A 27598-nucleotide genomic window follows, 5' to 3' on the forward strand; every position below is an offset into this window, starting at 1 on the left:
GCTGGCTGCTCTGATACTCTCAGCTGTTGTGTTTGCGAGCTCTCTCTGCTTTGCTGAAAGCTGCATGGCCATTGCGGTAACATGCTCAGCTAAAGTGGAAACTACCTACTTACAATTTACACAGACTGATTATGCTTTCAGCAGGAAACACACTCCGCAGTGCAGTAGGATTTTATACCTGAGCAATATGTTATGTCTATATGGGGGAAAAATAACTAATCATCAACTCTTCTAATTCGCACGGCCATACATGGTCCAGCCATATACTGTGTTCTTATACTAGTTTTGTTATCCTTAATGCCGGCTAACCTAAGAACCGAGCAAATGGCGAGGCACCTAGTAGTTGTTTTGTTTGAGGACATTTCACATTCAGCAAAACTTTTATTTTGATGTTGGCTGGAGTGACACTAGGTTCAAGCACTCCCACTCAAATGGTGCCAGTGAACATATCAAGCCTTACATCAGAACTTTTGGATTGCAGACATGCTACCTGTCAACTGAGGCTGATGATTGTTTCTGGGCCACTGCACCAAGGCCTGCAATCAGATCACTATTTCAGGCTGACAAAGTCCTCTGACAACATGAACAAAGAGTTGTTCACCAAAACATGTTCTGTATGATCATATATATTGACATGCATAGAGCTAGGTGTGCAAGATGTGGCTTCTTTAATGTTTATGCTTAGATAAAGGCAGCACAGTGCCTTTTGATTGTGATCAAACTTGACAAAAATCTCAAAATACATGCTGTATGTACCCCTTCACCTCAATATCATCTATAGGCACCTTTGGCAGAAAGGACAGCCTTGAGTTGACAGTGCATTTCACTTGATGTCTTTGAAAGGCTGAACAATATGCAGCAGCTTTTTCATAAAGGCACATTTTCCACATCCATAAACCATTTTTTTCAAACGTATTCTCTCTGAAGAGACTTATTCTGTAACTGTGCTGCCAATAATATGATGTGAAAGGTGCGTTTTTTAAGACTTGTATTGCAAAGTCATTGCTGTTGAACCATTGCCATCTTTCCACTCCCAACTTCTCCTCAGTTGCATTGTAAATTCCTGATGGTGTCACAGAGGTCGTAGCTGCAGTAGACAGTTGAATAGGCTTGAAGGGTATCTTGTCAAAATTGAGAGTTTCATGTGCTGTAGACTCCATACTGTCACGCATGGATGTCGGCAACATGTACATTTCAAGTTAAAATATATATATATATATGTCAAACCAAATATCTGAAGAAAATGTATAAAGCAATACCGTACGACATAATTTGTTACTAATTTGAGTTCACTTTCTTTTTTAATACAGTTTGATGCTTTGGTTAGCTGTAAATAGAGTGTTGAGTGAAACTTGTACACATTAATCTGTGAAGGAACATTGGCGTTTCTTGAACACGACTAAGTGAATGGACGAGTAAAATGACTGCCCTGGTTGTGTGTAGGTTCTCCGTTGAGAGGCTAATAATAATAATCAATTAAATGTACATTTTCAAGCGTAATAGCTAGTTTTCTGTAATAAAGAAAATTAGTAAACGACGTCTGCTGCCATTTAATGGTTATTTATTTGATATTGTCTAGATTGTAATTACTAAGTCATCAAGAAGGCGACTTTTTCAGGGTGGGGGGGTTAAGCAGTGCAGTCAAGAGGGAGTGGAAAATCACATCGTCTTCAGTCAGCCTGCACAGGGACTTTCCCTCCTGAATATGTGGCAGCACAGAGCAGCTCTTAAAGCTGCAGGCCACTGTGTGTTTGACCCTTGTATCGAGACTTGGACGTCCACATCGTATCCCCGTGTCACACATTGCGAAAGTAATTCGCAGAGAAATTTGTTTTTCTCTGTGAAGGGAGCGGGCTAAATGAGAGGTGGAAAATAGGAGAACAGGAAATAAAGGAGACATTTTAAGTCGGCCCCGAGCTACCAATAATCTTTCCAGCATTTCACCGCGTTTGTCTGCCAAGGCCTGCAACAGTCACAGATCTGCGATTGGGTTGACGAGAGTTAACCAGACACTGATCTCCTTTTGATGCTTGAACCTTCTTCCCTATAAATACACTGCCTTGTTTGTGTGCCCATCTGTGTGTTTGTGAGGGCGTGTGTGTGCGCGTGGTTGCGTGTGTGTGTGTGCGTGTGTGTGCGTGCCACTCATACTCCCTGCAGTGAATCTTTTTATAGAAACTGCAGCCAGCAGTGTAATCTCTGGCGTGGATGTAGGACAGCCTTTTATTCCTCCCCATTACTTATGCTAAGCCATTTCTCACCCACAATCACTGCATAGGCTGTTTGAATGTACAGTTTTCAAAGAAAAAGGTGAACAGTCAAAAGGATCATGCTGGTGTTTTGTGAATGTTCCGGTACATATTCTACACATTGTGTATACTTTGTCACTGCTGGTACTTTCTCTGAGGCATTACAGTTTTTATTTTATTTCTGAATACTTTTTTCTTAGCTTTGAGCTACCATGCCTTCTGTTATCATTTCAGTGCAGTATAACATTTCTTTTTTTGTGATGATTACAGGTTTAGCTAGATATCTTTTCAAAAGTCTTCCACATCAGTGAGATTCAGCCGGTAAACAATTACATTCCAGGTCTGTAGTGTCAGAAAACAGACCTGGGAGACAGGATGCAAAAATTAGTGTCAAAAAAACAGTTTAATGAATCGGATGGCTTCCTGCATTAAAATTCCTTCTTCCTTTGTAGCCAGCTCTCAAGCCCCACCATTAAATAATGGAAAAACACAGCCCATGTAAGCTTTAAATGTGCACATATTTTGCCTCAAGCGTTTCCTTTCAAACCTTAAATGTCAGAAGCTATGATTTGGTTGATACCTTGTTAAGATTCCCACGGTTGCTAGATAGTTTGAGAAGAACTTCTCCCTTGCAGAAATGTTCCGAATTGAATTAGATTTGAAGCTAAAATCGTTCCACTGTGAGTGTTTTTCCTTTATTTTGTTATAAGGGGCTAAGTTTGTTTGATTTTGTGTCAATATCTCTGGCACTTATACATATATCCAGCTGGTCTACATGGATTTAGGCAGGTGTGGCTAAGGCAATGCACACACTTTAATTGTACTCGTGTGTAACATGTCTATTGAATTTCATCATATCTCTGTGCTTCTTGGACAGAATATATTGTCCATTGAATTCCTGTGGTGCACTGTTATGCTGCTCTCTCACACACTTGGATCGACTCTCCCCTGTCCTCTCTCTTACCATGCCCCACCACCTCTGTTCTCGCTCCTCCTCTGCTTCCACTTAAACCCTTCTACACCAACATTTGCCCGCATACGTCAATCAATAAGTAAATGCATGTAAACTAGTGGACTCCGTTCCCATTGCCGGCAAACAAGTTTTCCTTTATGTTTTTCCGCATTTTTTTCCTGGTGTCACATTTGACGTCACAAATGCCGTAAGACCGATTCAGTAAACAGTGGAAAGCATTATGGAGGCCAGTGACTATTTTACAGTAGTTACTTTTAAACATCTTTAACTTGAGTCTCTTAAAAACAACACCAACTAAACCATGTTCAGGGCCCTGCCTGAACGATGCGGATTGGATCCGTGTCTGTCATGGAAAACGTCCGCAGGAGTTACCAATGGAGGAGACAACGCTCATTGCCTCTGTGACGCACATCATAGCATCGTGTCGGAAAATAAGCATGTCCACCGGGGTGTCGTGTTTCTATCACTGTTGTTTGTCGCTGTAGGTGATAAATACCAGGAACTATTGCAGAGTAATTTGACCTGGAAATGAATGCAGATCTTACCCTTTCCTACTAAAGATAAAAGCCAAATACTAATGGGTGTTAGAGTGTTTTTTTCCCCCCAGTGTGAATATGTGGTGCTCCTTATCATCTTCCTGTCTCGGAACCCAACACTATTCTCGCATATTGCATCCTCACCCCTGTCCCGTGTCTATCTGACGTTCTCCTCCCCCATTTCCACCTCGACACAGTAGCCCTGGTTCCTCAGGAAGCGCTGCTCGCAGGAAGCTAAGGGCGTTGGACCTAACCGTTTGCCTTTTTTCCTTCTTTGTCAAAAATCATAGTAAATTATGTGCACACACCAACAGCCTCTGTGTTTTTCCACATCTTGTCTTCTGCATTTTGTGTAAAATACAGCAGGATCATTTATTCGACATGTCTTTCCGCCGTCCCACGTGCAAATATGCATGTTTATTTCAAGAGATCAGTTTTTCTCTGCAAGTAGATTCTGTAGCCCAATCTCAAGGTGTTAAACAACATGAAGGTGCTGATATGACGGTGGTGCTCTTTTCTTTTTCAAATTAGACTCTGTAAAGCGATTTAGTGGAAGTGATTGAGATCCTTCCTCTGTGTGTGTGTAAGGTAACAAGAGCCTGGCTTCTTATCATTCAACTGTAAAGGTGCATTTTAGTTGTCGGTCATCTGTCTCACGGATAGAAGCACTTCTCTTTCTACAGTAACACATTTGTTATGTCAAACTATATGTTTATTGTGTCCAAGTTTTTTGTTCAACTAGGAAGCCATTTGGAATAAAGATTTGTGTCAGGTGAGGCGAGAAACTGTACTCACCACTGGTACTCTGGTGTCGGTGTGTACGATACTTCCTGTTTTGCTTTAGACAAAAAGAAAATAATCAAAATGCTGCCCTAGTGTGCACGTGGCTGCAGTCATCTCTCTGCAGATGAGGCTGGAGAGAGGAGTTGTCTGTTCATCAAAGGGATCAAAGCCCTTTGCAGCAAGCCCTTGTGTGATTTGTTTTTCCCCTCCTAGGAGCAAGTGCAAAAAAAAAAAGAACACTAGGAACTACACTCATTCCGTGTTGGTGCGTGTATGTTCATTGAGTACATTGGCTACTGTTTTCATAATAGTAGCTCAAGCAAACTCTTTACAGCCCCAGCTAGTGTTCTTACTTGGCATGTATATGTTCAGTGGCAACTCTTCAGAGGGTTTTGCCGTAACATATACAGGCATCAACACAGACTGCTGTAGTCGACTGTGTGCACTGTACGCGTCGCAGTACTTTTCACTCGGCCTTAATTCATGCACACCCGTCTAAGAGCTTTCCATAAGCACCAGCTGCCGTCCGAACAGATGACGCCCCACTGAAGTCCAGCTGACTGCCTAAGCATCGTATTTCCTCAACCAGTGAGCGGGGGCCTTTATTTACCCCAACCGCAGGAGGTTACAGGCCCCGATGTGAGGCAGGTTTGTTTTAGTGGAAGAATTTCTATCTAATAACATGTTTGATTAGAGCAATTGGTCATTTTAACATGAAGCCCTGTTTGCCCTCTGCTCTCTACCCAGGACAGGACTGCGGTCAATGCAACACACACGCACATGCACACACACTCACACACACACACACACACACACACACACACACGCGCTGAGCAAGGAGGGCAAAGAGGCTTTGGTGGACTCAGTGAACCAGCCAAAGTGAAGTTGTCAACCACACTCATTTGTAAGACCATATAAAAGTAAAAGCTTAATAAGTACCTAATCAAAATCTGTTCAACACACATGTTTACACAATTTCAGCAGATTATTATAGAGAAGCTAAAATGATAGCTAATGATGGTTTAAGAGATTACCTTAGTTTATATATATATATTTCTTTTTCAAGGACGGGGGATTTGCACTGATAGAAATAAGAGTTGTGCATCCTCATGTGGGATTGGAGAGCAGGCTTTGTAGGTGGATACTTGGTTCAGTATATGTGTGGAGAAAATGTGTGTCAGCTGGAGATATTTATTAAATGCCTACTTTTTAACTGGAAGAGAATTGTGTGGGTGAACGGACGGCCGCAGGCTTTCAGAACCAACACAGTCGACTTGTTCTGTGGTGTGAGAGCATGTGCGGGTGTTTATGTCGATAATGTACCATGTGCTGCTACTCCTCCATTTCCAATATTCATGGAGCTCTGTCTTTTACTGCAACCATGGCAACAGAAGATGACAAATGGCAGAACTGTGGAAATGCTCTGTGTGTGTGTGGGGTGTGGGGGGGGGGGGGGGGGGGCTGAATGGCAGAGCAAGCTTTCCTGATACAAAATACATTCAGTGTTTGTGAATCTGCTGGCTGGCCTTCCCTTACTCGATAATGCTATTGTTAAAAACACAGAATATCCAATTGTAAAATGCTCGAATGAAACTTCACGACTCGAATATGGTCGACCATGCGAGGCATTGTTTTGGGTTAGTAACAGCCATAGGCCAAGGTGGCAACTCCCAGTCTGTCTCAATTTGCTATATCATGATTAGGTATTTATTTACATGGCCGTTAAGGTAGATGAGAAGAAAATATTGGACACTGCGAGTTGTGTGAGAGATTAGACAACAGTTGTACAAGTGATGAAAAGCAATTTGTAATTTGGAGTTGTCGCGTTTCAGAAATAAGTTTAATAGGATTTCATTGTACATGACTCTGATGTGTTGACTTCTATAGAACATATTGAGGGGACCATTTCGATGTGCATATTACAGGCATGTTTTGTGACTGCACACATGTATGTGAAGCCAACAGTGTCGCAGGCTCAGAATCGTGTCATTTTCATATCAAAGTTAATTGATGAGTACCTTGTGGATCTGTGAAAGCACCGATGTGGTGACGTACGAGGGGCAGTGTGTTTATTTTACATAGATTAGTTAATACATACATGGTTTGTCTTAACATCAGAGATTGTTCATTCATAGTCAGTGATTATATAATACATCCAAGCTCCTTACTAGGCCCCTTCTCCATTCACTTTTTTTGTATATGCAGCAGTTCTGGACGTTGCTCCTATAACAGGGCTTCAAGTTGTACTTGTTGATGTATAATATAATCATACGATAGGGTTTGTGGAAAATAAACTTAAACTTGGCTGTTGTTTGTTGGAATGCTGCTCTCAGTACTTGTCGAAGATAGTTTGTGAGCATTACATCTGTAACACCACTGTACAACAATGGTGTGAACAAAGAGTTTTTGGGAAGTTCCAACAAATCCAACGGAGTGAGACTTCTCGGCCTTTGGAGGAAATTGGTAGCGACACAAATTGTGTAGGAGAAGAGTGTAGTGATTCACACACGCAACGGCCAATAGGCATTTGCTAAAAGATCACATGATTCAGTGGGGAAAAAATCATATTCTTTATCGCAATAATTCTGGCCAAATATATCGTATAAATTAGATGGGAGAATGAGCTGTGCTTGGAGTGGATGATGATTTAAAGGAATCAGTGAAGTGCGGGGGTCTTGAAGTCTGTGACCAAAGTTGTCTCAGACCCCTTGACCCCACTCTTTGGGACAGAAAATAAGGTAAAGCATGATAGATCCCCTTCACATTGGAATCTGTCAATATGTGACTTAAGACTTAAAGATGTAATTTGCAACGAATCTTGTCTTTTTTGCACTATTTTCCTCCTAGGCCAGGTTGTAATTGATCGTGATTTATAAGTGCAACTCTCATGCTTTTTGGGTTTATACCCTTATTTGTTCATATAACACCCCGTGATGAGTAACTAGGTGCAATCCGAGTGTTGTTTCACCTAATCAGAAAGGATTGAACTTAGTCGGCAAGAGACTTATTGGTTTCGCTTCTGCCTTGTTGATGAAGCTTCGGAATTAATTTTCTTGATTGTTTTTAATGAGGCAGCTTAGATCAGCATTATTATGAATGTTTGAACAGGCACTATGTTGTCATTGTTTTTCTTCATTTTCATTCCGGCTACTTCAGAGAAAGCGGTCACAGTGTTAACAGTACGGACATGTTTGCATTCCATGGAAAATTGAAAAGTGTTTTCCTTTGTTGCACGGCCAAGCCGAAGATACCTTCAACGGCACAGGCTGTATATTGAGCACACAGGCAAGTTTCAGGTTGGGGCCAGCGTTTGAAAACAAAAAACAAACAAAAAAAATCTTTTGAATGTGAAGGTTTTTCCCAGTCCAGAGAGCTTTGTTACCTTGACAACAGCAGAAGATTCGTAGCAAGGGGAACTGGGCGAGTGAGCGTGTGAGCTGAGCTTGCCGTGGCATGGCTGAGCTGAACAAACAAGCGCTGTCGCTAACTATGTCACGAGCAGTGCTGCTGCTGCTGCCGCCGTTTCATGCAGCTCTTATCCCCTCCCTTCTTCTCAGCCTTAATTTAAAATCGGCCTTTTATTTAGCTGGTTTGTTCTTCAGCTGGTATCCGCCCATACCAGGCATCTGACGACACACCTTTTTTTAAAATGTTGTTATCTAGACAGTTTTCTTTTTCTAACTCCCAGCTCCATCTCTCCCCCCCCCTCTCTCGTCGTCCTCTCTGCATTTGCTTTTTATTTGCTCTCATTGCCATCTTCCATGCAGATGCTTCGTCTTGCACTCGTGTGTTTGGTGTTTAGCTGAGCCGATTGGAAAAGAGCTGTCATGCCGCTGTCCTTAGTGGTTGCTCACGCTGGAGATATGGAGGACCAGTGTGCCTTGGTCCCTCCCTGCAGAAGCCAGGCTTTATCAATAATGTAGATGTTTTTTTGAAGAGGAGAGATGTGGTGTGCATCTCTTTCTCTCTCCTCCCGCCTGGCCAATCTCCCCCTCCCCCTCAGTTGTCTCCCCATACCCTCCAGTGTCAGGTTTCCCCCTCCAGTATTTGCGCATAGAAGAGCAGATGACTGAATCTAATTAGTGAAGATATGACAATAAGCTCCGATACCTGATGCTTTGACATACTGCAGGCCAATTCCAGGCAGCTATATTAAGCTGCTGTTGCTTCCTATTGTTCATCTGGTTTAGTGCTCAGACTTAATGTGGGGTTCATCGTCAACATCAGAGTAGTGACAGCCAGCCCCCCAGATATTATATGCAATGTATACGCTATGTTTTGTACATTGCTTTACAGTATAAAGGTGTTTATCTTGTTGGAGGGCTGTCATGATAACTACTCTTTGATGCACAATATATTCTCCCGAAATTATTGCGATAAACAATATTATCATCCTATTAATACCTTTTTTTTGAGACTGAATCATGTGAGCTTGGTCGTTGCATGTGCAAGTCCTACACGACTTGTGTTGTTGCTGAGAGAAATGTTATCCAAAATTTCTATCCATATTTTCTGACATTTGCTGGACTGTACTTATCTGACAAATCTTAAAGTACTAATTGTATATACAGTGGGGTCCAGAAGTGCTCTGTGATTTGGACCCCGCTCTATTTGGTTAATTGCATTTAGCCCTATTTACTCGGCTGTCTTGCTCCTCCATCGACCTGGTCTCAGAAATATTGTTTCAATGTCTGTAAACAAAGTTCATTCCAAATTTTTTTAATGAAAAGCATGTTGCTTTGAAACTATTGTTGCATCTTTATCCATTATTACTGTAAAATGACAGATTTTTTTACCATACACCCATATGAATGGACATTCCTCTTTTAAGCTGTTCCTGTGAAATATAAAACCAAAGTCAAAACCAAAGTAATGGCTAGTCTTTGTAAGGACCTACTGTGCTTTCAAATGTCAATAAGTTCTGCATTAAACTATTGCGTGGGACTCTGATGAATGGAGGGTGTTGTCTGATGTACTGGTGAAACAATACATTATGATCTTGGTAGTTCAGTTTGAGTAACACATTCATGAGCTTAAATGCATAATTATCTGACACCAAAACACTGTACAGATGCTTATGATATTTTGAGGAAGGATGTTACCGCTCTGGAACGTTGGCAGGAACAACTATCATATACTTTGTTGCAACACACTCCATAGTAAAGTAGTAGTAGTATATAAACTCACGCACTTGGTGGTTTGTTACACAGATTCATGTTGGAAGACTTTGTTGGAAAAATTTAGCAAAGGGAATGCACATTAAAAAAAAAGAAAGAGGCCCAGCAGGTGATTGGATGAATTATTTATCACAGCTGCCAAAGCCAGTCGGGAGACAAGCGAAAACATTGTTTCCATCAAGAAAAGCCTCAAATCTTCTTTGCTGCACTATAGCAGTCTCTGTTGAAACTGATGCTGTAGCACCCTACGTGCTCACCTCTTTAAGATCTGCCAGTAGTTCCTCCCTCATTGGATGCTCATAGCAGAAATACAGAGTTCACATTACACAGCAAACTGAGGGGAATGTGACCTCGAACATATTTGATTGGCCAACGCAGCACCTTGCCAGGTGACAGCCCACAGCGTTCAAACAACAGTTGAGCCATCTTATGCCATTTGTATGCCGCACAGTCTTTCTATTTTCTTTGGGAACCCTCTGCATTGGCACCTACACTGCATCCAAAGAGAGGTCCCCATTCAAATCAATAAGGAGGAGGCCATGTACCCTTGCTTGTTTTGATCACATTGCCATTCATAGGACAGCCAACAACATAACTTTAGGTGAAAGCAATATTTCGTTTGTCTATCACCAGGCTGCTTTTGGCAATCACACGCTTTGTTTCATGACACCTAACAGCGCATGTTATTTTTGTCTTGCTCAGACTCGCTGCCAACATTTCTAATCTAGTACATACTGTGTCCTGTATATGAACTCCACAGAATTCAGCTAGCCTGTGAATTTTGCCCAAGATGATTTACTGTTGTGCAAAGTCTGCAGTTTGAGCGTGAATGAATGTCCCCGCACGAGGCGTTCGAAGCCTGCAAAACGCTTTATGAAATCAGACAGAGGTTAGTACTGTTGTTCCAGATCACCTTTCAGCTGGCTCCGATGTGTTCGCTGATAAGACAGCCAGACACAGGACTGATTGAAGGGGTGTTCTGTAGCCCTGCATGGGGGGGCGCACTGATGCATTTGTGTTATATGGTCCAGGTTTCCCATTTGAAAGCAGCAATAATTCTGCTTCCATCACCACAAGCTTCCAGTTCACTGAAATAGAAGCTTTTACTGTAATAAAGTCATGTCATGTGTCACAAGTGTTCATGCACATGGAACCAGTAGTCCCTCCTTTTTTTTTAGCCAACCAGGGGGTCTTGTGTCTATCACACTAATTGCACTTTTGCTAAATATTTACGTTCTCCCCTTCCCAATAATCTTGATTTCATCTCACTTTACAAACCCAACGCTGTAAACCATCCATGCTGGACATTGGAGCACACAGGGGGGCTCTAGTCGGGAGAAGGAAAAATAGTGGCACAATTGTTGAAATGGTTGAATAAGTAAAACCATCTAGCAAGAGGCCCCGTTCTGCTGCAACTAAATGCTTCAGTTTCTCTAGTGCAATGCCATCGACTGAGCTCCAGTGAAGAGATGTATCCTTATCTGTGGTCCTAGTCTGTCAGCATCAAAGAGACAGCCTCTGATTTCTTGTTGAAGGTCACTGTTGAAGCCAGCGCTGGTCTCACCAGCTCTCTCTCTCTCTCTCTCTCTCTCTCTCTCTCTCTCTCTCTCTCTCTCTCTCTCTCTCTCTCTCTCTCTCTCTCTCTCTCTCTCGCAGCAGCGTTTCTAAGAGCTTGTAGTGCAGCTGCCTCGACCACACGTGCTTCTTACATCCTTGTGCCTGACAAACTGTTCTGTTCCTCGCCAATGTACGGCAACACCTCCGATTGCTGTGATGCGCTCTCTAAAACACACTGCTGATATGTCAGCTGTTTGTCATCACATGTGACATCTCCAATGAGAATGCAGATGAATTAAAGATGCAGACATGTTGTCATGGTGATGCAGAGATAGAAATGTGCTGTATGTTTGGCTGCACTTGGGCAGTTTGGAGGCAGGCCTTTGTCTCAGGGATAGGTCAAACTCAACCACAGTTTAAAGTCTAGACCCAATAATCCAGATATTTGAGTCTAGACATTTTTATGGAGTTTGCCCTTCACATATGACGGATGTAGGACATTGTCCAAGAGAAGCGCGTTGAAATCAACAGGAAATTTTCCGGAATATTCTAGTAGAGCATGCAGGAGGCCAACACGGCGATAATTCTGACATCTCACCCTAACATTTTCCGGAAAGTTTACAAGGGAGCTTGCAGGAAAAGTTCTAAAAAATGTTCAGAGGCATCGTGTGTGGACAGTTGTGTTCTCACATACAGCCCTTCAGGAAACTGTCCACACTTCAGTGCATGCATGAATGCAGCTGCATTGGTCGGAGATTTCTTCCTCAACACAATTATGTTTGACACGTCCGATCATGAGTGCTGATGGAAACAACTTTCTATTCCGAGTGGCTTCACTTTTATTTCACTTCCTTACAGTTTTCAATGTGAGACTTTTCACTGTGCAGTAATACTTGACTTTTTCTTTCAGGTCTGTGCTGTGCTTGCTAGTGTATCTTTACATGAGTAAATAGTATACCATCCAACTGGGGCCTAGAATATTTATTTCATAGCTCTTGTCTCCTTCTCATTCTATCCGTAATATGGACTTAATTTGATCTAGCAAAAGTCTATAGATTTTTTTGTTAGTTGGTGCAGCCCTGTTTGTAACAGTCTACCATCCTCAGTTAAATCTGTTTCTCGTCAGTTTTTGTAGGTGACCGTCAAGGGGAATTTATGCTTTATCCAAAACTCTGTTGGGAAGGTAGTGTTCTGGTTCCTGTCTGGATTATTATATTCTGCCAATCCTGCGATTCCAACTGGGAAAGCCCCTTGGGTTCCACTTCTAGAACAAACAGAAATACACATCTAACCATCATCCTGCTTATCATTTAGGCCTTTCCAGTGAGGTCTGGCCTTAATCCTGTCCCGCGTACCCACCTGCCACCCTGTCTGTACTATCAGCTTTTGAGCTCAATCCTGTTCAACCCTCCATACAGGGCCTACCCGATATTATCTAGTAGAGATTTAAGTTAACTCTTCACAAATAATTAATAAGCACTTGACATGAATGTACGTTGTGGCGTAACGTTCCCAGGGACTTGTAAATGCTATGTCTATTTAAATGGTATTCATACTGACAGCAAGTTGACAACAACTATTGGACTCCAGTCCCCTTGTGATGCCTTAGAACCAGATTGATGGAACAAATGTGGGTTCAAACTGGGGAGGGGAGGGGGTGTCCAATAATCACTGGAATGTTACCAGTTTAGCCTGACAATGGACCTCTGTTAAACACCCTCCCATGTCCCGCCTCCTAAATCCTGATAAATCCTTGTCCTCATAGTTGGGAAGGGACTGGGGGAAGGGCCACCAGCCAGACAGGTTAGGAACATTAGCAGAGCTTGGATGCTGGGCTTTGGCTGGCGAGGTTGTGTTGTTCTGTTCTCCATTTGGGTCCTTACTGTGAACCAGATATGGAATTGTTCTGAGGATACACATGCCTAATGGGCCTTGGTTCTACAGTCTCACTTATTTGTAATGTTACTTGCCTTGGTAAATATTTTTGTGTACTTGACAGTATTGAGTCGGTTCACTGACTGTGGGAGTCTTCTGTATGTCTGCTTCTTTAAGAGTACATTAAAAACAATTAATCACGTGTATATATATTATGAACAATGATGATCATTATTCATGAGGTTGAGGCAACGTGGCGTTATTTAATAAACCTTCCTAGCACTAAAATTGCAAAAAATTGGGTCGTTGATGTACAGAATAGTTTACAAATGCACGGTTGTTGACTTAACACGGCCTGCTTATGAATCCAGAAATCTGTCTCCTTTCTCTCTGTGAGCCTTGGTTCAGAGCTGTCAGTGTTTTGGATGAGTGCTTCTTGAGACCCAAACCCCTATCACATGTATTTTACTGTCATACCTATGGCTTACCTGAAACTAATATAGTTTATTGGATCCACTGAATTAATTTTTCCATTTCTTTGCCGAACACCTCAGAATAAAGTTTATTAGCACACTTGTCATGTGCATTCCTGCTTCATCACAAAAACAACTATGTTTTGAATTGTCTTCATTCCTATCAGTTATCAAGCAGGTAAATCTTAAGTCAAACATCATCCCATAAATATTGGCAAACTGATACCCTGTCTATACCTAATTCTCTTTGCTTTGGAAGGGAAGGAAGAACAGTTAAAGGCTTGTAAGAACAACTACACATGAGCATAGGGACTGTGTGCAGAGCAGGGTTATTTTGGCTTAAAAAAAACGGTTTTGAGGGAACAAAAAATGGGAATAAATGCCTCACTACATGTCAGAGCCTCTGTTCCCTGTTCTCCCACTGGCCTTTCTCAGCTTGCTCGAGAGCTGTGGGAGAACCTATCCCGGCAGGAGAAACATGATCCTCAGCATCACCCCAATACCCATCCATCGCAAGGAATGTGAAACTGCTTGCTGTCCTAGTAATTAATGCTTGGTTTTGTTTTCATCTTGTTTTTCAGGATTCTGTGGACTCTGCAGCAGCAGGTGTTTTTCTAGTTGGATTTTAGCCCACTGACATTCTCCCACAGCCATGGAATCGGTATGTTAACGAACAACATCTTTTAACATCATCAGACTGATGCTCGCTCCTTTTAGTGGAAATTTGATTGAACTCGTTTGGAAAGCAGTTGTTCCCTTTTCTTCATCTGTTTGTGGTGGCGTCATAATACATGTGATATGGTACATTGTGGTTTGTATGTGTGTGTGTTTGAATAAAGCAGTATTACCTTGAGTATAGAAACATCAAAATTGCACCTATGTCTTTTTATCGTCCGTCATCTGTTTGAGTTGTTCCGAAATTGAGTGTATGTTGGTGTCAACCAGGTGACAGAGGAAGACATGTATTTTACTCACTTTCATATTTTTTGGATTTTAATATGTACAGGCTTTAGTGATTAGTTCAATCAGTCTCTGGTGTATGATGATATAGGTTCACAATAGCACGATGAAATGGCTTTGACCTTGCATGCAGCCAAAAGGGAAAAATGAAATAAAGAAGACAGGAGGGGGGCCCTCCTACACAAGAGTACACTCCTGCTGTGCAGCTGGCCCTTTGCAATAATGTGGGTTATTCATATAAAAAAATCATCAGGGAAAACCAAAGGCTTTTTGCCGGTCTCTGAACACTGTTGCCCTCCTAAGAGACCCTCTCACGATACGTGCACCAAGCTCCACGGGATGCTCCACGAATGGTGATGTCATTTTCCAAGCAAATTAATTTGTCAGTAGGTGGTGCTTCTGTTTGCGTTGATTAGTTTTATCGAATAAAACCTGCTCCGAGAAAGGTTAGGTGTGCAAGATAAGTTACCATGGTGATGTACCCCAGTAATAGGTGAACTACGATTGTAACCCTGGGTTAAACCTAAAATTCCCTCATAAAATACAGATGCAGCTTCGTAGTAAAGGCCTCAGGCGGCTCAAGCTCATCTCTTCTAACTGAACAACTAGTGTAGTGTGTTTGTTTTAACCAGTATAAAAAAGACAGTGCATGAGTGTACTTGTTTGTGTATTTGATTACATACTACAAACTTCAGGCTCTGCCCTTTATTGTCAGTCATGCAAGATCCTCTGTGTGCAGAGGTGGCTTGTACCAACAGGCAAGTGCAGCAGCATTGAGCTCTCTCCACTGGAATGCATGTATTAAGAACAGGGCTTAGTGTCTGCCTAACCTCTGCTTTCCTGTCCCTTTGTCAGAGGCTGTGTCTGTGTGTACGCGCTTGTGTGTTAGAGACTGTGAAAAGTAGGTCACAGCCTCTGTAGTGCAGAACTAGCATGTGTCCAACAAAAGCCCTCCATCATCCTCTCACTCCCACTCACACATGCATTGCATACACACACAAATCCATCTTCCTGATGTTTTAAAGTCCGAGTGAAGGTAATTTAGACATTTGTTCGAGGACATATTATACGTGTTGGAAAGCAATAGCTCAAGACGTAAAAAAAAGACTGCGTCGTGCTGAATTGTGGATTTAGCTTTCCCATCAGTTTTTTTTATAATTTCTGGGTTCAGGGATTTTTGGATGGTCCAGAAATCATGGCTCTATTATGCACTGGAGGAAAATCCCTCCACTAACACTGTAGCATTATAAAAAATGGAGCACATTAGCATCAGTGGTTCTTCGGCTCGATTGCATGTTGGCTAACTAAATGCGCTAATCTTATGTGAACGCCAGAACTTGCGGAACAGCTCTTTATTTGAATTACATAATAATGGTGATAAGATGGAGAGGAGGTGGATTCATTTTTGTGAAGCGCTGAGGACCACCACTAACTTCTGTCTCTGCAGTGACATTTTTCACCTGGTAGCTGCAGAAAATGTCACCGGAGACTGCTGGTTTTCTTTCTTTGGAAGTATTTTAATGTAAACATGACATTGCAACATAATCATATACTGTACTCCGTCACCGGCAGGATAACATAAAAAAAATATGTTAAATCAGAGATTTGTTTGCAAGGATAACAAATGAATATGTGACGATCAGTGGCTGCATTGTCTTCAGTCCTGACCAGCAGCTGCAACATTGGCTCACCCCCCCCCCTTCCTCTGCACAATTTCACCTTCCTCCCTCTGTCTCTGACTCTCTTACTCTCCTCCCACCTGCCTCTCATGTGTCTGTGTGCCTGTAGCTGTGCATCTGCAAGAGCTGCTTCTGTTTACCTCTCCGAGCTGCCGATCTCTGCTTACTGTCAGAGGAAACCAAGGAAACTGATCACAAAGCTTATTGTTGTGCCAGGAGTGAAATACATGCTGTGTGCGCATGGGGGCTGGACAGACATGCACACACACACGCACACGCACACGCACACACGCAAACCCTCTGCCACTCTCCTCCTCCCTCTCCTCATGTGATGCCAGTCACATGGTTTCCAGGCAAGCAGCTCAGTAAATCAGAATCAGACTTTTATTTTTAACTGCTTTAAATCCTCCACCTGGTCTCAGTGGTTAGCAGAACCGACTGAGGTGTCTGGTGATACGGAGTGGGAGCCGATTCTACTCCCGATTCACAGGATTCCTTTTTTTATTCAATACCTGGTGCATTCAAATAAGCACAGCAATTGTGGTAACTATGTTCATCACTTAGAATTGTTAGACATGTATGGTATAACCATACATTTTAACAGTAATGTATGTGGAAGTAAAGTTCGGGACTCAGGAGTATAAGGGTGTGTTGAATGTGTCGTATTTGCACGTCATGCACAGGGGTTTTGAGTGAATGTGCTGCCTCTCTCTGCTGTTGCAACAGTGCCGATATCATTCTGACTGGTATCCTTCAGCAGATGAGCTCAGCGGGGAGGTGTCTGTGTTCGATTTGTTACAGAAAAAAAAAGAAGAAGCTAAAACTCTGGTTATCTCACCTTCTCCGCTGGTCCCCTCGCAGCTCCCCCTCCATCCCCTCCCCTTCCTCTAAAGCGGGGCTTGTTCCTCAGTGGGGATTAGTGTGTGCTGCAGCTCAGAACAGGGAAGTGAGCCCTGCTAGTGGCATTACATAACTCGCCCCCGCTAGTGCGGCTCGGCCTGGCCCGGCTGGAGAGCCGACTATAGAGGCTTTGTTTTCCCAGCCGTCCCTTCTTCCTCCCCTCTGCTGCTCCTCCTCTTCCCCCTTAAGCAAGCTGCATACTGATGCCGTATAGAAGGAGTCTGTTTGCCGGGAACAGGCGAGGTACTGTCTCGTGGAGTGCAGAGAAATACGCTCGTAGCAGGCTGAAAGGCACGGAGCGCACTTCTTAGGCAGAGGAATTTGAGGACCGCCATAGGTCATACAGTTTCGCGGAGATGGGAAGCTGGGGAATACAGCGCGATGCTTTACTGGCGGCCCAGGGGTTCCACATGAGCATGCCCAGTGTTTACAGAGTAGGTTGGAGCTCTGTGCCAAATTACTCAATGTTGACAGGTTACGAGATGCTTTGTAAGTATTTTTTTGTGCCACACACGAACACGCACGCTACCCCCCCCACCCGGCAGTCGGCCACTGTAGGAGTGGGAGTGGGAGGCCAAAGTGCTCTGTGTAATGGAGGTTCAGACCAGTTAACAGCACTCTGACTGAGGAGAAGTAACTTGTAGGCGTGAGAGTGAAAAAGATAGATAGCAGTGCGCAGCGGCGGCTTTATGTACAAAATTTGTCGGTCCTTCACGTCGGCATTTTCACTCTATGGATCCTAATGACTTCAGTAGTGAGTTGATAAGGAGGGAGAGTGACTCGACACCAGTTGAAACTTATGCCTTATGGGTCTGAGTAGTAGGGATTTTTCCAACTCACGTAACAAAACACCGTATTTGTTTCATCTGACTTTAATCCAGATTTGTCAGGTATTTTAATAGCATGCTTGTAATCACGCTAGAAGCATACTTTCCACAAGTCCAGCTCTCATCTCCTGGCTTGCCTGTCGCACAGTGCTGCAGTTCAAAGTAGTTCATCTTGTCTTTCTGCATGGTGAATAAGCATTTCCTTTCTTGTTTATGACTCTTCAGGTTTTTGATTATTTATATCTGTGTTTGAGTAATATGTGTATAAAGGTCATAGAAGCCATCCGTCATTGTAAAACCTGTTTACAATGTTTACAAAGAAAAAGAATGGTCATCAAATTGTATTTACATACAAGCTCGCCCTGCTATTTAAATATGAATATAAAAAATGTGGATAAAAATAGTAGTATCTGTGCTTCTGCATCGGCCCCATGTGCACAGGAAGTCTGTTTGCTTTCATCTGCATTATTTTTCTTTTTTTCCCACTCTTGCTGGGAGGTGATGGTTTCTTCCCAGGCACTGTTTTCCACAAACTTAAGTACACGTTAATACTCACGCACAGACAGGATCTGTACCTGATGCTTAGACTGATTTAGCATTACCGCTGCTTTATAATGTTGGTGGTCTATGAATTGCCATGAATTCTACTGTCTACTTATTCCGCCAGCGTCTTGAACCCTGTACTTTGAAGAAGTGGCCTGTTTCATGTCGGTCTCCCTGTCGAGTCTCCTTTCCTTTATTCCCTTTTTGTTTTTGTGTCTCACCCCAAATTATCTTTACCAGAGTCTTGTCATGGCACTCTTGTTTTTTGGTTTCTAGTAATTAGTTTAAAAAAAAACCAAATATACATATTGGGTGATTCGGTTGGAGTTAATATCATTACATTTTTCAATACAGTATCACAATGTGGCAACAGCATGCAAATAATTTCAAAAAATAACATGTTTTTGAATCAATCAATCAATAATATCATTATGATACATGCATATAGTGATCTTTATTGGAAAGTTTATTGTACTATTGTAGTGGGCCCCTTTTCAATAAGAGCTTCCATCCAAAATGGAAAAAAAAACTCAGACAGTCACGGAATGTGTTTCTGTAGTTTGCATTTGTGGACTATCTTGGCGTCATCTCTGCATTTGGAGATGGGCTTGAGTGTGCTTTCAGTGGGCCAGCCATGAGCCAAGTTCCCATCAAAGAGTAGCTGCTGCACCAAAGACTGTGTTTAGATGTGATGGCTAATTTTAGAGCTGCTAGGCCCTTGTCCAAGGTGGGGGAGGATAAGATAACATTGAAGAAGCCCTCCCCCCTTACACAGTTTGGTTTTGATCGTGCATCCAGTAACCCTCATCCAGCTGCACCCATCACCCCTTATTCAGCCCCTGTGAATGTTGGGTAGATAGTGTGTACAAAAACATGCCTTCCTCGTGTTTACCAGCTCTCAGTGGGTATCAGATCTCCTCAAGGCTCACACAAGTGGCATCTCTACCTTTGGCATTTGTTATATATTTTCATAAAGTTATCAGTTGAGCGCTTCGTCATTCCTTCATGGTCCTGCTAATGCTCCAGTCCACTCAGGGCCTCAACCGAAGACAGTGTACAAGGGGACACGTCCTGTATGTTTTGACAGCGGCGTGTAAGAGCTCAGCCTGGATAAGCAGCGAGTTTGAATTTCTAAACTTGACCATGTGTTTGACTGTTGAGTTTCTACATGACATTCTGCCCTGATCTCTTGCTGTGTCAGAGTGCAGTGCTTGTCAATAGGCCTCTTTTTCTAGGAAGGCAGTCAAAACAATGCAAAGGGCTATTAAATGTTGAATGAGTGCAGAGAGCAGCTCATATCCCTTCTCTACAGTTTCTGGCCATAATGGCCGCGATAATGGACTCTGTTCTGATTTGTTTATGTCAGAGAGGCATCTGGTTTCAGGAAATTCCTCCCTGAATGGGTGTGGATATGTTATTCGCCCAGTTACTTATTTATTTTCTTCCATAGATCTGAATTCCATCAATTCGAAAAACGTGCGCACACGTACGCACAAAACATTGCAGCTACGCACTCGCGCAGCACATTAAACTTATACACAGGCCATGTGGCAACGCTGTCCCTGTCTGGCCCCACTCCCCTGTCCCTCTCGCAGCCACAGAGCAGTGACCTTGGTTTCAAGTAGCTGTTCTCTGTTGGAAAGCCAACACCTCTCCCGGGATGGGCTGACCTTGTTGTCTGACACACTGTACGTCTGGACGCCCCTCTCTGTCTCCCTTATTCAGTCACACACACCTCAACAACAGCGGGCAAAGCGAGTCCTACTGTGTTGACTTCACCATCGCAAGTCTGGTACATTACACTGTAAAGGAGCAGGTCTCTTTTCTTGTGTTGTTTAAATACACAACGCAGAATGACTGAGGGCTCGGCTTGTTTGGGCTTCTCCCCAGCCAGGTGTTCCTTCATCAGGTCTCTTCTTGCAGTGACAAGATGCTCTTTGCAGCGGTGCACAGTATTGTCCCCTCCCTTTATGCTCTTGCCTTTGATTCCCTGCAGCTGTCCGGCTGTGCAGTGCATGGATGGGTCCTGGCATGTATATCCATTTCATCGGAGGCCCATAACTCCAGTTGAGTCGAAAGGAGAAAAAATGTTTGAGATGCTTCAGAAATGCTCCTTTGGTCTCTAAGCATCGGAGTTGGTGGGAAAGTGTATGACTGACAGCTGAGCCCGCAGCAGCACAGAAACACAATGTTAACAACCCTGTAACTGTAGCTCACCTGACGAGGTCAATTGTGCAAAGAAATGACCAACAGAACTTTACATCTCAGATGAATAATTGAGAATTGTAGTTGAGTTATTAAGATGTCTAAATGGCTACAGCCTATGAAACTGCGAGGTTTACTATTATTCATCTTTTCACCTTAAGAAACTCCTTCAAGGAGCTTAGTCTGATCCACTTGAAACTTGACTAGCTTATCTAAAAGACCTTAGCAATAAAAGAGGTTTTAAGCTTTAGATTTTTTTGGGGGTCAAATGTCGTGCCCATGAAACAGGAAGTGGTTTTAACTCTTCTGTGTATGGTCAAATCTGCCCCCAAACCTCACGGGTAGGTAGCGGGCTGAAGATCCATCAGCCAGCATCCCGTCAACTCCCCCAATGTTAACGATGGTGTGAGGGCCCGATCAACACTGTCCAAGTAAACATGGACATAAAAATGATATTGTGATGCATTTCCTCTTGCAACTATCAAAAAGTATTTCCCAGAAGGAAAATAGGCATTTGTGCTCAAAGCTGGCTCTAGTGTACCGTAACACATTCTCAGATGTTCACTTAAATTTATCGGCCAGGTCTTTGACCCAGGGCCTGCGTATCTTGTTGAAGACCATCTGGAAAACCTTTCCCTTCTTACATAAAAAAGGCTTTGTGAAAATACTCAAACCCATCAGCATTGTGGGTTGGTTGTGTGCAGTCCAGTAGTGTGTATGTGTGCAAGTGCTGTAAAAAAAAAAGAAGTTTGGACTGGGGCCAATAGTCAGCCAGCAGGACAGACGAGGAAGCAGATGGATCTGTTTGGACTTAACCCTTCCCACGCCACTTCATCCTCTTGGACCTCCTCTTTCAACCTGCACGCCTCTTCACATAGCAGAATGAAGGGGTGTGTGTGTGTGCACGCGTGAGTCTGTGTGGTGGTGGGCAAAGAAAGCAGGCAGACAGACAAAAACCAGAGGGAGCTATAAAGTCTTTGCCTTTGCAGACCTCAGTTTGCAGATTCAGTGTGTGCTGAACTATGCTGACATACGGCTGCTGCCGCCATGTAGGAAATGCTCTGGTCCGCTGCTGTCTCTGTTCAGCTCCTCTCCCCTCTGGTACTCTCATCTGTCTGCCCTCTCGGTCAAACCAGCACTTTGCTTGTTTGTCGCGGGAATGTCTCGCCTTTTCTGGGATATAGTCACCACACCCTGTGAGATCCACTGGCTGTCTGCCGACGGTTTTAGCCACTCAGCCTCCCTCATTTCTTGCTGCGGCCGTCTTTCAGTGGCAGAGGTTTCACCTGCAAACATATAATTGCTTTTGGTTCCATGGTGAAACCCTTTTTTCCCACAGTCAGTCTCACACCACTATACACAGTACCCTTTTTTAAAACTTGAGCAGTACTCAAGTGCTGTGAGGTGGTTGAATCTTGACCATAATGCTCATTTCATGGCCTGGCCAGAATCTGTCCACAAGCATGATCAAGAGAGTGTTTGCGGGAGATGTCACTATTGCACAATCCAACAACATACAACATTTGAGAAAATGTGCTCAAATGTTCAACAGCTGGTGAAACTTCCTCAGAGCTGCGTAAAGACTAGACGTGCAGTTTCCTGAATGAGACATGAAGAAAGGATGGACATCAGATAACTGTATGCATTGGACTTGACTTGACTTGCTGGTATTAACAGAGAAACTTATACTGTATGTGTCGGTAAACTCAATTTCTAGCTGCATTTAGCGTCTACCTACCTGTACACCCCATTGTCCATAGTCAGGTTAAAATCCGCTCGGCATGCATGCCCTCTGTTTGAGGCATTTGAGAGTCGGTCCGATTTGGCGGAGGGAATGCACAGTCTCTGTTTTATTGGCTGGCTGCTGAGTAATGTTTCTGGAAGACATCCTCCCTCCAACCAGTGGACTGGAAATAGAAAACCCTGAGGGAAGATCGATACCAACTCTGCCTGTCGATGAGGAGGGAAGCTCACTGTGTGAAAGAGATGCCCGGCATGTTTTTAGAGTAGAGGTGCCACCATCTGTTTTGACATGTTAGAGTTTCTTGATAGATTGGTCTACCTTTGTGTTTTGTTTACTAAAGTATCTTTCGGGTTTTTGAGGATTGTAGGAATATGTTGGCTCTCATTCCTGTTTCACTGTTATATATGGTTCAGAAGGAAAGCAGGAGAGCCACAGTCGAGTGGAGAAAGCGGCAACGGGGAGGAGCAATGAGGGGCAGCTTTTGTTGTGTTGAGTCTCTAGTGTGGGTGTTTTATGGATGGAGGGTTTAGACAGGAGTTGACCTTTGGTCAGAAAGACATATTCAGGATTTTTGTCTGTCAGCTAGTTCACCGTCCTCTGGTGTCTGACTCGTATCAACATCATCATCTCAGGACGTCAACCAACACCCCAGGAAAGACTGTGTTCGGTTGTTCTTACATCACCAAAGCTGTGTGTGGCTCATCCGTCTTATTTTTGCTCCTCAGCCTCCTTTGTGAACTTTGGCCAAAACTTAATAGCGCTGCATTGAACACCCTTTTAAGAAGTTGTTAAACCAGTTTTAAAATTCAATAAAATAAACTATAAGACCTGTTTTCAGACATGCATGGAAGTTGGCTTTATAAATATTTCACAAAAATGTCGAGAATCCCATGTGAGAATACAGCAGGATAATCTCACAAAAACGCTGCTTTCCACAGTGGCAATGTTGTAATGTCCTGCCTCCTGCATGCTCTACCCAGGCATAACAGAATGTTACGAAAATTGAATTGTGAATTTCCTGCTGCGTTTCTCATTTGGGAACGGCCAACTCCGGAAAATGACCCAATTTTGTAGACATTTTCTGGAATGCATGTCTGGAAACGACTCAATTCTTGTCATGGTTTGTGCTTGTTATGATACACTGTGTGGCTAAGGGGTTGTAGAAGACGACACGATGAGTCAAAGTCAGACATATTTTTGCCGTGTAATTTTGTTTGCCTGTTTTGGTTTCATCTGGGTTCGAAGTACAATATTTGTCTTACTTTCACCTGGTATAAGAAAGGTCTCAAGAGGCTGTGGTTTTTTATGTTCTCTCTCACAAATGTGTGATTGCTTTGATTCACTTATTTCTCAAAGTATCTATGCCCCATATAACAAGCCCTGTATCTGTGAGTTTCAAGTGTTTTCTACCCTGTAACAGGAATAGATGATTTAGCCATCAGGCAGTTTGGCGGTAGTGCTTGCACGGTAGCAGAGAAAACAGGTTGGCACATCAGAGAGCAGAAGACGACCTTCCAGGAGCCTAAGACATAAGAATCAGGGCTGTGCGTGTGTGGTAGTAGTGCAGGATTTTAAGATTAAGTGGCATGTTTCCTCTGCACTGATGCCTGCCAGGCTTTCACCGCTCCTGTGTTGCATAGTATTTGCCGTCTCTGACATCACCTCCCCTGTTGAACTTGGCCTCAGAAACAGACAGACCGACAAAACTCTCTGTACTCTCACTTTGTGTAACTGTTGTGTATTTTGATGCAACAGTAATGCTCGAGACTCAGAGGACCCAGTCATGTTGACATGGTTCATCAACCTCAACAGCTTATCTCTGACATGCCGTGGATGAAATTAATGTCTTTGAAATTTGGCGGCGTTTTTGATTTCAGCATATTCTGGGTAATTCTTCTCTACCTGTCTTCCTATGCATTTGTGTACATCGTTTTTAAATTACAATTGAGTTCTATGGTGTGAAGGCATAAGCGACATCACAGGCTGTGGTTACACAAACACTTGTTAGGCAGAAAAAAATGTCTTTGTTGGTTTTGGTATCTTCTGGAGATTTGTTTATTAAAAGAAATAAAACATTTCAGGTATTATCCATTAACCAATGCTACCAGTCATTTCTTTGCTCCTGCACTTTATATTCCTAAAGATGACTCTTTTCACATTACTGAGACATAATAGCCCCCTGCCATCTCAGTAAAGACATTTTTTTTTTGTCATCCTGTTTGAAGAGCTTTGTTTTCCCAGCCACATCATAATTCAAAACTGGCATTTTGAGCTCTATCCACTCAGGAGATTATTTTCAAAAAGCACCATGATGGGTGGGAAAACATTGACTTTGGCCCGAACTTAGAGGGAAAAGATGCCTTTACAGACTTAGCAGGCTTATTATGGATATTGCCTTAACTGGCAGTCCTAGGCACCAGCCACTCATAATATGATGTACCATTAGATTGCATCAGCCGGATTTTCAGCCGACTTCTCTCCGTCTGTCTTTTTCCCTCACTTTGTCTCACATTGTGTCACTTTCCTGTTTTATATCCAGCACAACATCCTAATTGTCACTGTATTTGCTTTGACAAATGTCATGGCGACTACTACTATCTAACTACCAATGTTACAGTAAACTTGAAACGTTTGCTCTATTTACCCTTCGTAGCCAAATATCTCTGTTCATGGATTAGAATAAGTCCTGATCAATCAATTAGTTAATGGGTGGAACAAACATTTGGAAGAAAAAAAATCAATTACTGCGTATTTAAAGCAAATTTGTTAAAGCCTAGTATCTCTGCCACAGATTGCTGTTATTTTTTTTCCATTGCCAGAAGGGAGAGTGACTCACTCTCATCCGCCCTCACATTTAGAGAGTTGTGTGCTTGTGAGGAGTGAGCGGCTTGTTTGTGCGACCGTGATGTGTTCAGATAAGACATCAGAGGTGTGGCGACTGTCTATTTTCTGTCCTGCGTCGTTATCTGCTGCTGCTGGCCACATCGCAAATCTCGAAATCCCCCATTGAACATGTAGGGTTGTATTGTGTTCTTGTCAGTCGGCCTGCTCCATGTTCTTCCGAAACACCAATGCTGTGTGGAATGTGTGAGAGTCACCTGGACACAGATTGAACTAGCAGTCAAGTCAGTCATTTTCATCTGTAATGTATTTTTATTTTTAAACTGTGGTACATAATCAACTAAAACAATTTTGTTTTTATTCATATAAAACCAGTCCCCACTCGCATAGTACGAGTCCAGCTGAAATCTAATCTAAGTCACAGTAGCAGTGATGTGGGGAAAGCAAAAATAATAAAATAGAAAATGATCATTCTCTTTATCACATATAACCGACGCATGTTAACTGACCATTAACCAACAACATTAAGATGTACAATGTAAGTGAAAGTGTAAAAAGAGATACCAATACAACATATTTTTTATAACAAGGGGTTAATTTTTAATAGCAGCAAGAACAATAGAACATGAGGATTCACACATCATCACACTTGCAGTGTGTAAATAAAACAGACCAATACGCCTCCTCAAAAACTTTATAACTTAAATAAATAGTAATAGTATCCTGACTTTCTAATGAACTCCTCTGGCACATAGTGTGTTGTATGTAAATGGCACCTCCTGTGTAGGAAAATATCCAATAACATATTGAAATATAAATACTTTTTAAAACTGTAACAGTTAATCGATTGGTAATCGACTACCAAAATAATCGGCAACTATTTTGATAATTTATCAATCAGTTCAAGTAGTTTTTATGAAAAACAATTTGATTTCAGCTTCTTAAATGTGCAGATTTTTTGGTTTCTTTGCTCCTCTATGACAATAAACTAAATATATTTGGTGTGTGGACAAAACGGAACATTATTCACCATTTTATGACATTTTACGGACCAGAAAATGAATTGATTAATCGACAAAATAATTGACGGATTAATCTATATGAATTTTTTTTTGTTGCAGCCCTATGTGTTAGTATTAACCAATAAAAAATGTTATTGTTGTGGAGCGGCTTTTTGGCTGAGAGCGGTTAAATGGTCCAACTGAGTGTTTTGTGTCACACTTAGTAAATGAAAATGAGATGCCCTTAGAGTAAGAATTTATTAAAATTATTGTGAAAAATGCTAACCCCAGAAGACTCATTGAATGCTTTTATTCTTGCAGTAAAGAGCTATTTTAGCACCTTGTAACTCCTAATGATAAATTTCAATTGCTTTATTTTGAGTTATTGTATAGGTACCAGATTCAGTCATGTGGTGAGTGAGAGAACTGTGTTTGTGTGTCCAGTCTGAAAGTCATTGAGGCAAGGTGTGTGCACGCATGTACTGTATGTCATCAAACAGAACCGCAAAACACAAACTTCAAGGTCCAGATTTTGTACTCGTACTCCAGTTTGCGTCTGTGTATTGGCTTTGAAGACAAATAAAAATGGCAGTCTGCCTGAAGCCAGCATTGCAACACTCGTGACTTACCGTTTTTGTTTGTACTGTTTTTCTCAGATGTGTTGATTCTGATCTGTGGTGAATTTGAAGCTGTCCTCTGTGCCGTTGACGTATTGCTTTTCATCTCTTAGCATTGTTGTTAAAACAAAACACTTTCAAAAATCTTGTTGTAGGATCACAATCTAAGCTGACGGACAAAACTGATTTGGCATTTGTGAAATCTGACATTTCTTGCTTTTCAGGCTTTTAATTGTTGTTATTTTTAATTTCTAATAAATGAATTGCAGGTAGCAGGGCTTACCCTGCCTTACAGTGCTGCAGTCGTTCCCATTGCAGGGTTACAGCGATGACTAAGCTGTTGGCGACTGTTGGGCTGTCTAGGCAAAGCTTTGAACATTTCACCTGACTGACTGGAACAACTGCCATATGCTCTATACCCCTGTTATGCCAGAAGCAGTTTTGTTTTTAGCAGGAAGCTCTTGTGACAAAAAACATTTAGTGACGCACCAATTGGATACACTGGATGGGTATCAGCACAGGTACTGAGCTATGTGCTCCAGACAGACGTGACCAATCCCTTGTAGATTGTGTCTCAGTTACTGTTGGTAAGAAGAAGCAGCAGTAGTAAAATTTGAATGTGTTATTTGTAAAAATTTGCACAACATAGGTTTAAATA

The 27598-nt window shown here is 42.4% G+C and overlaps 1 protein-coding gene across 3 annotated transcripts in view; it reads left to right on the forward strand.

Annotated features, from left to right (window-relative positions):
* The window catches only part of ankrd11 (ankyrin repeat domain 11), a 92335-nt gene that overhangs the window by 10338 nt on the left and 54399 nt on the right, over window positions 1-27598 (forward strand). For all 3 annotated transcript variants that reach the window (XM_035628390.2, XM_035628391.2, XM_035628389.2), the window contains exon 2: window positions 14205-14284. The gene's annotated coding sequence lies outside the window, so the exon portion shown is untranslated. The remainder of the gene's footprint in view (window positions 1-14204; window positions 14285-27598) is intronic.

Source organism: Scophthalmus maximus, chromosome 4 (assembly GCF_022379125.1).
Source record: "Scophthalmus maximus strain ysfricsl-2021 chromosome 4, ASM2237912v1, whole genome shotgun sequence".
NCBI lineage: Eukaryota > Metazoa > Chordata > Actinopteri > Pleuronectiformes > Scophthalmidae > Scophthalmus > Scophthalmus maximus.